Source organism: Anabrus simplex, chromosome 1, assembly GCF_040414725.1.
Source record: "Anabrus simplex isolate iqAnaSimp1 chromosome 1, ASM4041472v1, whole genome shotgun sequence".
NCBI lineage: Eukaryota > Metazoa > Arthropoda > Insecta > Orthoptera > Tettigoniidae > Anabrus > Anabrus simplex.
In genome coordinates, this window is record NC_090265.1 from 1175877377 (window position 1) to 1175890483 (window position 13107).

At 40.4% G+C, this 13107-nt stretch overlaps 1 protein-coding gene across 1 annotated transcript in view; it reads left to right on the forward strand.

Annotated features, from left to right (window-relative positions):
- The first annotated feature begins 2073 nt into the window (after positions 1-2073).
- The window catches only part of LOC136877265 (ras-related protein Rab-3), a 608034-nt gene continuing 597000 nt past the window's right edge, over positions 2074-13107 (forward strand). Inside the window, exon 1 of the mRNA XM_067151207.2 lies at positions 2074-2265. The gene's annotated coding sequence lies outside the window, so the exon portion shown is untranslated. The remainder of the gene's footprint in view (positions 2266-13107) is intronic.

Here is a 13107-nt window from a genome sequence, read left to right on the forward strand (position 1 = left end):
CTGTAAATTTTAACAGGGGCAATAAATGCCCATTCTACCTGGCCTTAGTGGAAAGAAAAGGTTAAATTTATTGGCCGAAAATCAAAATGTTAGGAGGCGAGCACTTGTACTCCTTTGAAATACACTTGAAGATTTTTAAACCCTTATGTAGGCTTATGGCCCAAAATTACAGAAGCTAAGCCTATACTATGGAGGTGACTAGATGGAGAGAAAGTTTGAAATTACAAGAGGAGATAAATTTTAAAGATTACTAAATCCTAGTCACCTCAAGACCAAGTAGAAAGGGAATACAAGAGGGTTTACACTCTTGTTACCCTGAGGTCTTCAGACTTGTTGGGAAAATTACATTTATGATTATATTAGGAAAGAATTTGAAAGCTTCACCTCAAGCTAGCTTTCTGAGACGATTACATGATTACAAGATGTCTGCCACTACCTTGAGCTGCAGGGCCTACCGAAGATGGGTGAGGCGTATGCCCTACCTCCTCTATGAACACACCCTACTGCTGGACTGGAGCGATCAAAAGACAACATGGTCCAAAGCTTTTATAGCTGAGAGGAAGGTTCCAAAATTATCTGCGCTGAAGCCCTGGATACATCCCGAAATCCCATTAAACAATTAAATAAATATCAAAAATTCTTTATTGGTTTATTTCTAATGCCGGCAGGAAGAGAGAGAAATGCTGATAACCTTGGAACACCAAAAGCCGTCTACAAACAATTCAGTTTTACCAACTAATAACTACAAAATTTCTCTTGAAAATTAATTGTCCATCCTCTCACCACAGGGAGCACATAAGTTGACAGCAGAGAAATCTGACGATAAACGTTCAAACTTCTTCCACTAGAAGTTTCACAGTTCGTATTACAGATGGCCTTCTAAAAGGCGATTAGTTTAAATGTACGGAGTTGGAGTACCTCCGGTACAATTATTATTATTATTATTATTATTATTATTATTATTATTATTACCGAGCGGAGTGGTTGCGCATGTTAACGTGCTATGGATATGGACCCAAGCTCTGCGTTTTGGAGACACGTGAGTTCGAATCCCCATCGTTGGCTGTCCTGAGAATGGTTTTCTGTGGTTTCCCATTTTCACTTCCAGTCAATTGCCGGGACAGTTCCCATTCAAAGGCCACAACCGATTCCTTCTTCCTCCGTACACAATTTTATTCACCATAATTCATTTCATCTTCAATAACTCCTCAACTGAGGTTGGCGTCAAAGCCAACGTACATTTTCACATCGTCAGTGGAAGGTTCTTTGTAAGATCATATCGGCCGTAAAAGCTTGTGATATAAATTCATCTCACCTCATTCTCTCGACCCCGTATCAAGAAACGCGACAGAGCGGTAGACACTTATGATTATTATTATTATTATTATTATTATTATTATTATTATTATTATTATTATAGTCATGATGCTGGAAGTTCTCAAGGTGAAGGTATAATATTTATTTAAACAATCACAGCAGTTACATTCATAAGCAGGGGAGTTACCGATCTGAGTCAATAACGACGTGTTTGGTTAGTTTCGAATGCAGTGTGTTCGATTCTTGGTCAGGGCTCTCTCTTTAGGTTCACTTAGCTTCTAATAGAAATGAGGCGTGGTATTCAGTTCTCAGTATTTGATGATGGGGGCGATGGGGCGGGGGGGGGGAGGACAACAAGTTAGGCATAGAGCTGTCCACTATGTCCCACTTACTACTGAAATTAAGAATATTGGGAGTCTGTGTCTTCCATCCTCCAGGTAAGGTCATATGGAGTACGGAGAACTTATGCTTTGCTTTGCTCTGTATTTTTAACGTACATTTTTCACATCGTCAGTGGAAGGTTCTTTGTAAGATCATATCACTCTGTGAATGATGCGTTTATTTTTTGTATACTACTGTGAGTATAAATTCTTTTCCTCGAATCCCTTGACTTGACACAAATGCACTGACCGTATTCCTTTTGTTTAAATTACGAGTCTGAACTGACGCTGTGGTGCAGGCTGTAGTCACTTCTGCAGATGACTGTACAAACAGCTGATCGATTCTCGGCGCTGATGTGGGCTTGAAGGGGTGAGGGAAGGCAGGGCAACTCGAGAGGTGGTAGATAGTTCGCTTGTATCGTTGAGGATAGCTGCTACAAACGTTACTTCTTAGTTCTTGATATTACACATTATTAAGCCCTTGTGAACGTGTGCTTCATAGTGCTGTGTTCCGAGTGAACAACCAACCCATCAGCAACAGCCGTTGTATTTGTGCGAACAGCAAAAGGTACGTCTTAGTTTCACTTACCTCTGCTTGTTTTAATTTTTCTGGCATTTTGCCAATTTGACATTTGTATTGGATTGTGTTTGATCTATGAATTATCGAATAATAATTATAATGATAACTGTTCGAAGTGTATAGGAGCTCTGCCATGTCAAGAGCTGTGAATGGGATGGTCTCATGCGAGCCATCAATAGGGGATTTCAAAATGCTCCCTGTGGTTTCTTCGTCCACGTCTCCAGAAGATATATGTCACAATGAAATTCATTTTAGCACACTTATAGGGAACTTAAGTATATCCACAAACACAAAGGGATTTTTCAAATGACATTAACATGTATATAGCTGAAATTAATAAAGTTAATACGTACATTCGAAGTGAAAATTATAGGAAGGATAATAGGCTACAGTAACGATATATGTAAATTACTGGTCTGAAAGTTATTTAATCATTGAGTATAGCTGCCCATTTTAAGAACTTTTGCTCAAATCGGGAATAGTAATAAGCTATTCTCAATCAAAATTTTTTTCACATTCACAAAACCGAAAATTTCATTTTAAATTTGCATTACTCATCATAAGAGCTCCAGATTTTTAAGAAATTCTACTATAACATACTCTTTTACCCTGGAATATCAGCCTTTTGTTGAATTTTTCGTGCGAAAAATAAAATGCCTAAATAATTAATCACCGGGCGAGTTGGCCGTGCGGTTAGGGGCACGCGGCTCTGAGCTTACATCCGGGAGATAGTGGGTTCGAATACCACTGTCGGCAGCCCTGAAGATGGTTTTCCTTGGTTTCCCATTTTCACACCAGGCAAATGCTGGCTTAATTAAGGCCACGGCCGCTTCCTTCCAACTCCTAGGCCTTTCCTATCTTATCGTAGCCATAAGACCTATCTATGTCGGTACGACGTAAAGCCACTAGCAAAAAAAATATTTTGTAAATACTTCTTCTGAGATCCAAATCACATATTAGGTCATATTCCTCATAAAAGAATATCATGTCTAATTTGACGAAATTTACCATTCAGTGTAATACTGAACTTTGGTATTTAAATCATTTCTTGCAAGTGTTGTTATTGGAATATTTCTGAAGTATCTCCGGCGTTCTGATAATTCTGTATACAATATTTATCATTTATATTTTCCCTGTTTAATACGATATACATTACAATACCTATTTCAGACAGGATTCCATCCCTTCTCTTCTTTTCTTAATAATGTAAGATTTTATAGAATTATGAGAATTTAGAGCGCAAATTACCAATAATTATATAAGTTTTAAAAGAAACTCTGGCTTTTATAATTGCGAAAAGAATTTAAAGTAAAACGTATTTTTGCTGGTAATGGCTTACTACTTCCTAATATGAATAAGATTTCTTAATGGATTACATGTAATTTTAGGAAATTTTAATATTTCATGCTAAGATGTCTAAGTACGAAATGCTACGGCTACAAAATATAGTATTAGTCTTAAAACTCTTGTCATTTACAGCTATAAGTACTAACCAGAGAGCAACATGTTATTATCTAACAGGTTATGTGTGACTGCTGCAGCTGTGTTCATTAGTAATTGTAAATAGATAACATTTCCTGTCGACAGAGGTAATACGATGGCGAACGTAAGTCAACTGGTTGGTTCATTCATACAAGACTGGTTACTATGTTATGGTGCCCAGCTGTCCCTCATGCTGACGTAAAGAAACCACCTGGTGACTCATTATTACCTACGTGTTCAATCCGATTAGCTTTATCTGACACCATATGGCTAATAGGATAGGAGAAAGAATTTGCTCTTTGTTAGGGATATAAATATCGTAATCATCAGTCTCAGTTACTTAACCTATCTGATAATGTGTAATGTCAATGGAAGTTTATGCAACTGCAATTTAAGATAGTCAGGGAGAGAGGAAAATCATGACATAAAAGTGCATTGGGAGTGCGAATTCGGATCTTTGAGAGGACCGACTGACTACTCATCGATCAGATCAGAATTTAAATGTGTACATTTTAAATATTTCAGTGAGATATGGAGATCATCATAGCCTTGCCAACTATCTTATTCCCCGTGAAAGGATACGCCATAAGCTGAAAGTTTCAAACGCAATATCTACTTCAAATCAAATAAATCAGTACTGATCTGCATTTAGGGCAGTCATCTAGGTGGCAGATTTCCTATCTGTTGTTTTCCTAGACTTTTCTTAAATGATTTCAAAGAAATTGGAAATTTATTGAACACCATCCTTGGTAAGTTATTCCAATCCCTAACTCTCCTTCCTAAAAACGAATATTTGCCCCAGTTTATCCTCTTGAATTCCAACTTTATCTTCATATTGTCCACCTCAATGGCTAAATGGTTAGCGTGCTGGCCTTTGATCAGAGGGGTCCGGGGTTCGATTTCCGGCAGGTTCGGGAATTTTAACCATCATTGGTTAATTTCGCTGGCATTGGGGCTGGGTGTGTGTGTCGTCTTCATCATCATTTCATCCTCATCACGAAGCGCAGGTCACCTGTGGGTGTCAAATCAAAAGACCTGTATCTGGAGGCCGAACTTGTCCTCGGACACTCCCGGCACTAAAAGCCATACGACATTTCATTTCATCTTCATATTGTGATCTTTCCTACTTTTAAGGACACCACTCAAACTTATTCGTCTACTAATGTCATTCAACGCCATCTTTTCGCTTACAGCTCGGAACATACCACTTAGTCGAGCAGCTCGTCTTCTTTCTCCCAAGTCTTCCCAGCCCAAACTTTGCAACATTTTTGTAACGCTATTCTTTTGTCGGAAATCACCCAGAACAGTTCGAGCTGCATTTCTTTGGAATTTTTCCAGTTCTTGAATCAAGTAATCCTGGTGAGGGTCCCATACACTAGAACCGTACTCTAGTTGGGGTCTTACCAGAGACTTATATGCCCTATCCTTTACATCCTTACTACAACCCCTAAACACCCTCATAACCATGTGCAGAGATCTGTACCCTTTATTTACAATCTCATTTATATGATTACCCCAATGAAGATCTTTCCTTATATTAACACCTAGGTACTTACAGTGATCCCCATAAGGAACTTTCACCCCATCAACGCAGTAATCAAAACCGAGAGTACTTTTCCTATTTGTGAAACTCACAACCTGACTTTTAACCCCGTTTATTATCATAGCATAGCCTACTGTCCATCTCACAATATTATCGAGGTCATTTTGCATTTGCTCACAAACTTGTAACTTATTTATTACTCTATACAGAAAAACATCATCCGCAAAAAGCCTTATCTCTGATTCCACTTCTTTATTTATATCATTTATATATATAAGAAAACATAAAGGTCAATATGGTCTTGAGGAATTCCCCTCTTAATTATTACAGGGCCAGATAAAGCTTCGCCTACTCTAACTCTCTGTGATCCATTTTCAAGAAATATAGCCACCCATTCAGTCACTATTTTGTCTAGTTCAATTGCACTCATTTTTGCCAGTAGTCTCCCATGATCCACCCCAAACCCCATGACACTACAGCCCTTGAAGGGCCTTGGCCTAACAAGCGACCGCTGCTCAGCCCGAAGGCCTGCAGTTTACGAGGTGTTATGTGGTCAGCACGACGAATCCTCTCGACCGTTATTCTCTCCCATGATCCACCCTACAAAATTTCTTAGACAGATCATTTGACCTGAATCATAGGTATCTGCTATATCTTGCTGGAATCCTAAAAGTTGACCTTCAGTGGAATAACATTTTCTAAACCCGAACTGCCTTCTATCAAAACCAGTTATCAATTTTACAAACATGCCCAATATAATCAGAAGGAATGCTTTCCCAAAACTTACATGCAATGCATGACAAACTGACTGGCCTGTAATTTTCAGCTTTATGTCTATCACCCTTTCCTTTATACACAGGGGCTACTATAGCAACTCTCCATTCATTTGGTATAGCTCCTTCACGCAAACAATAATCAAATAAGTACTTCAGATATGGTACTATATCCCAACCCATTGTCTTTAGTATATCCCCAGAAATCTTATGCATTCCAGCTTCTTTTCTAGTTTTCAACTTTTGTTTCTTACTGTAAATGCCATTATTATCATATGTAAATTTAAATACGTCTTAAGTATCCTCTATCTGGACGTTATCCTTGTAACCAACAATCTTTACATACTGCTGACTGAATACTTCTGCGTTTTGAAGATCCTCACATACACACTCCCCTTGTTCATTAATGATTACTTGAATGTCCTTCTTGGAACGTGTTTCTGTCTTAATAAACCTATACATACCCATCCATTTCACACTAAAGTTTGTATGACTGCCAGTTATGCTTGCCATCATGTTATCCTTAGCTGACGTCTTTGCTAGATTCAATTTCTTAGCAAGTTCCTTCAAATTCTCCTTACTTCCACAGCCATTTCTAACTCTATTTCTTTCCAGTCTGCACCTCCTTCAGAGTATCATTATTTCTCTGTTATAATAAAGTGGGTTTTTACCATTTCCTACCACCTTTATAGTTACAAACCTGTTTTTCATATTCCTCAACATTTGCTCTAAACCCATCCCAGAGTCTGTTTACAGTTTTATTTACCGTTTTCCACCCATCATAGTTATTCTTAAAAACTCCCTCATGCCTGCTTTATCAGCCATTTGGTACTGCCATTAATCCTACCCTTAAGACCTTCCTTCTTATCACATTTATTTTTAACTATGGCAGAAACAGCTTCATGATCAATAATACCATCTAATACTTCGGTTTCTCTATAGAGCTCATCTGGTTTTACCAGCGCCATGTCCAGGATATTCTTCCCTCTAGTAGGTTCCTCACTTTCTGAATCAGCTGTCCTTCCCATATTAACTTATTTGTCATTTGTTGGTCATGCATCCCGTCGTTCGCATTTCTTTCCCAATTGACATTTGGTAAATTCAGATCTCCCGCTACAATCACATTCCTTTCCATGTTGTTTCCCACATAACTGATTATCTTAGCAAATAATTCTGAATCAGCGTCAGCGCTACCCATTCTCGGTCTGTACACTCCAAAGTCATCAAGTTGCCTGTTATCTTTATAGATGAGCCTTACACCTAGAATTTCATGTTTGTCATCTTTAAATTTTTCGTAGCTTACAAATTCTTTCACCAGAATGAATACTCCCCCTCCCACCATTCCTTTCCTATCTCTACGATACACACTCCAGTACCGTGAGAACATTTCTGCCTCCATTATATCATTTCTCAGCCATGATTCAACTCCTGTTAAATATCTGGTAAGTATATATCTATTAAATTACTTAATTCTATTCCCTTCTTTACAATACTGTACTCCTACAATTCAACACTAACATTTTACTGTCATCCCTACTTGACTTCTAGATCCCTGTACCCTTATCACCGCTCCCTAGACTACCCCGTTTCCCTGAATGGAACTCCCTATAACGCTTACAAACAAGCTTCCTAACTTATACGTACCATTGCGGTTTAAGTGAAGGCCATGTAAGCGCAGATCCGTATCTCCAACCCACCTATTAGGATCTAGAAATCTCACTCACAGTTTCCCATATACTCACTCCATAGTCTCATTTAAATCACCGGGCGAGTTGACCGTGCGCTTAGGAGCGCGCAGCTGTGAGCTCGCATCCGGGAGATAGTGGGTTCGAACCCCACTGTTGGCAGCCCTGAAGATGGTTTTCCAAGGTTTCCAATTTTCACACCAGGCAAATGCTGGGGCTGTACCTTAATTAAGGCCACGGCCGCTTCCTTCCCTTTCCTAGGCCTTTCCTGTCCCATCGTCGCCATAAAACCTATCTGTGTCGGAGCGACGTAAAGCAACTAGCATTTAAATCCCCAATCACCCTCCAGTCAGTATCCATCATACACAGTATTCCACTTATAACAGTTTCTGCTTCCTTAAACTCCACCTATGCTGCATTTACCTGATCCCACACATCCCCAACTGCGTTGGTACTTATACCTGCTTGCCTTACGTTGTTGGTACCAACGTGAAACACTACCACCTTCTCCTTCCCCTCCTCCTTCTCTTCTACTTTCCTCAACATCTGCCTCAACCTAATTCCTGGATAACAGTCTACCCTGGTTCCCTCTTCTCCACACTCTTTTCCCACATGTCTAACAATGGAATCCCCCATGACCAGAGCCTCAACACTACCCACCTCATTTGATCCTCTCCCCTTCGGGTCAGCCCTTTCTTTCCTGACAACTGCAGAAGCTACTTTCTCCCATAACCCTGTTCCACCTTTCTTTTCCTATCCTCTACTTTACATTTCCCTTTCCTACTTTGTCCCTCCCTTCTACTTCCACACTTCTAAGCAACAGTTCCCTGTTCCTCATCTACCCTCTGTTATTCTACCTGCAGTGGCTCGTAACGATTTCTCACAGATACCTGTCCTGAATTCTGATCCTGAATAGAGACTTTAGCCTGCAGTCTCCTTCCCCTTCCCCTTTTTCTGCTGTTGCCCAAATATACTCCAAACGCACTCTGGAATGATAGGTTATTTCACGTCTTGGGGTATAGTCTCCAGTAATTGGAGTCTGCCTAGCCGAGGCGGTGAGAGCGTACGCAGTTTATCTGGAAGGACGCGGGTTCGATTCTCCATCAGGAAATCGAATATTTAGAAACGAGATTTCTACTTCAGGAGTACAAATGCGGCCGAGCATAGAGTTATCGCACTTAGTGCCGGTGTTATGGATAATGGGAGCCTTTGCGTTCCACTTTTTCAAGGGCCTCTTATGGCCAATATGGAGATGGAACAATAGAGTCTTAAGTAACACAGTAATTACTATTGCACACAGCAGTGAGTAAGAAGTACGCCATATCAGTGACACTCATACACATCCACTCTTGACTCAACGGACTTTGCAGTATGTGCGATAGGTAGATTAAAGAAAAACCAATAGATTTTTTTTTCAATATGCATTACGTCACACCGTTACAGATAGGTTTTATGGCGACGATGGGAGAGGAAAGGGCTAGGAGTGGGAAGGAAGCGACTGTAGCCTTAATTCAGGTGCAGCCCCAGGGTTTGCCTGGTGAGAAAATGGGAAACCACGGAAAACCATCTTCAGAGCTTCGAACCCCTCTACCTACCGAATGCAAGCTACGTGAGTTGAAGCGCGCTCCCACTTGCTCGGCGGATTTATTTTTAAGAGTGGAAATATCTTTATGCGTTCTCTACTAGTTGATTTCTGCAAGCAGCTTGGGAACATTTGGTGATTAGTCCACTGTACTTGTCAGGGGCCGTGCTAAGTGCAGTGGAATAGCTGGGTTTCAACCCTGGTCATCTGAAAAATCATATGGCGTCAGGAAATTGATCAGAATTCAAACCACGACCAAAACCGAAATTGAGCCTGGGTGGTTCCAGCGTCCTGGGAGAAGACTAGCAAAAACCGAAAAAGTTTAGTTCCGTGTTCTTATCCGTGAATTATGATGACGTCGGTGATAGTAAGGCTACTTCTTTGACCGAGTGAGCGGGCCACGCGATCCAGGTCACGTAGCTGTGAATTTGCATCCGGAGATGGTGGGTTCGAAGCCTTCTATAGGCAGCAATGAAGATGCTTTTCCGTGGTTTCCCACATTCAAAGAAAAGTTATCTCCGTACAGGTCATGGAGGCCCTTGGAGGAGTGGAAGGTAAAGGCTTCCACTATCTGTAACCTCTGCACTTGATGGGATAGAGCGGTTGGCTCTACGCTCGTCCACCTTTACCCACAGTTTTTAACCTGGTGTAGGCTGAGTGAACATCAGGGCCATGTACACCTCCGGAAGTGGAAATTTCGTTTCTTAAAATTTTCGACTTCCTGACGGGGAATTGAACCCACGTCCATCTGGATGAACCGAGCACCACATTCTTACATTCCACGCTCCGACTCGATGTCAGTATCCATCTTCCTGATGATTGCCCCCTCTCGTGTAGTCCCCACCCGGCTTTCCGAATGGGGGATTACTTTACCTCCAGAATATTTTACCCGGGAGGAAGCCATCATCAGTACTCATTCATAAAGGGAGAGCTGCATGTCTTCGGGAGTTAGTTACGGCTGTAGTTTACCGTTGCTTTTAGCCGTGTATCAGTATCACACAACTAAACCATGTTGAGTATTATTACAAGGCTATATCAGTAAATCATCCGGACTGCCGCCCTTGGAACTTCCGAAAGGCTGCTACCCCCCTTTCGATGAACAATTTGTTAGTCTGGTCTCTCGACAGATACCCATCCGATATGGTTGCACCTGCGGCTCGGCTATCTGCATCATTGGGACACGCAAGCCTCCCTACCGCGGCAAGGTCACATGGTTCACAGGGGAGGTTGTTTGCTCTACTTGATCAAAATTAAGATATTTTCCTTTTTATGTTTGATTTGAATTAATAGATTTATTTGACAATAATACAGAGTATATCTCCTTGGCTGAATTGTCAACATAGAGACCTTCGGTTCAGAGGGCCATGGGTTCCATTGCCTTCTAGTTTGGGGACTTTTGCCACGTCCCATTAGTTCATATCGCTTGAGGACTGTGTGTTCGTGTTTTTCTTAATATACAGCTCTCCGTTTACACACAATACACTTCACTGCGGACATCACAGAAACCGGAATAGCCGAATACATTCCTGCAAATAGGGTAGGCGTCAGTAGGGTCATTCGGCCCTAAAACTGGGCCAAGTCCGTATGTGTGACGCAGACTTCACCAGGTGTGATAAAAGTAACAGAAGATTTCATTTAATAAAATGCATAAATACAGAGAGTTTATCTTCTTGGATGGTTATAATTTCATTAAGTAACTTAAACCTTGACGAAAACGGGACTAAGGAATCGAAGAAAAATTACATTACATCTGAGTATAGACGTGTTGGATAATACATGTTTATCAGTGTATACACAAAATCCTCGTACCGTACTGTGTTGGAAATGCTTATGAGAGATGCTTCATTTGTCTCGCAGATACTCTAGATGATCTCTATTTTTCACCTAGGTACCAAAAATGAGTAAGTAGACGTACAATCTGCGTATATGTTTGTTTGCTTGTTTTTAACTTCCTACCGAAAGCTCTCAAATTCCTATAAAACTTGGTATTGTATGATGAAAGTACAGCCACCCTAGTGTAGAGTGTTGTACTTTCTTACAGGTTCGATGCTGCTGACATTAAACGAACGACGATAGATGTTTTTCAGTGGCCCTACTTTTCCGACAGACATACTGTTTCCCCGACGGTTGGAAGTCTTACGCCTATTGCTCACAGACACCTTTTTCTACAAATATATTAATGCCAGTACTTGCAACAACCAATATTATATGATTCAACTTTCATATTCAAGAAGTGCAACCTATGTAATGGTTGTTCCATTTGAAGTAATAATTGAGGTACTACTAATCACATTTTAATAATTTCCATCGTCGTTGACAATCTGGAAAAACAGAGAATATATCCTCTTCAGAAAATAGAAAGGCTGATCCTTTTTGTTTTCAATTACTTGTATTGTGTTAATTTCAATTGGGGGGCGGGAGGGCACGTTCGGGCAATTTTCATTCCTCTTTTTTTTTCTAGTTAACAACATTTCAGTCAATCCATCACCACTGATCTGCTGTCATCCAGGTGGCAGATTCCCTCTTATTTGTTTTGCTAGTCCTTCCTTAAACGATTTTAAAGATGGTGGAAATATATCAGGCATTATCCTCGGTAAATTATAAAATAATCAATTAATTCAAAGATAAAGTAGTTTCACGGGATGGGTACATGAAATTGACTGACTCAGCATGAACACTGCTGCAAAGAAAAAAGTTTCACCTTGTCAACTTAAGAGGCTGTGCCATTCTTTTACATTATCCTTACTAACATATGAATTTGAATGTTAGTCTGTCCGTTTGTCTTTACGTACAGGATTCCCATTGATATACGAGGGTCGAGTCATAAGTCATGGCAACTATTCTTTTCTCGCGAACAGGAGATAACACGGAAAATCTAAGATATGCATTTGGAAATATAGGGCATGTACTTATACATAGTGCCTGAAGACAAATTCTGACTTCAGGAGATTCTCGTAGAAGAGTGACAGAACACAGGCCATTGGTAAACATTGTTTGATTATGGTATAGACAGCAAATACACAAGACTAAGTACAAAGAACAGGTCTCCACTGGTTGTAGACCTTCGAAATAATCACCCAAGTTTTCCACTGTGCGTTGCCAGCGGTGGGGCAGGCGCTGAATACCATTTGCTGCATGTGAACGTATCGCTAACGTGTGACACCTCTCTCCGAAATGCTGTTACGATGTCCTCTTTGTTACCAAACCGTTGTCCACCTAATGCTTCCCGCAGCTCTACATGGCATTGGCCTGCATTTCTGCCGCAGAGAACTGCTATGTTAATATACGATCGTTGCTCCTGCTTGTTGACTTCCATTTTGTGACGCTCTCACTCACACTGAACTTGGGGGCATGCTTAGACCCATACTGTTGTTTACATACACCATCTAGTGGCATCATACGCAAGTATATACCGCACGTTTCCAAATGCATATTTTAGATTTTCCGTGTTTTCTCCTGTTCGCGGACAAAATAATAGTTGCCATGACTTATGACTCGACCCACGTATACTGTCTATTACGGGTTAGTGCAGTGAAAATTAACGTGAAGCAAGTCAGATAAAAATAGAGCATGCCGCATGTACTTACAATTCAGTTTTCTACAAAGAAAGGTTTATAAGCATTTTCTTCCGAACTGTAGCAATCTTCTGTTTTGGCGCATACTTTAAAGCATGAAAGACAAAAAAAACGGGCCAACAATTAGTCGTACAAGCAAAAGGAGCATGCATACAGTATTTGGTATTAAATTTCCTATACTAATGCTCAG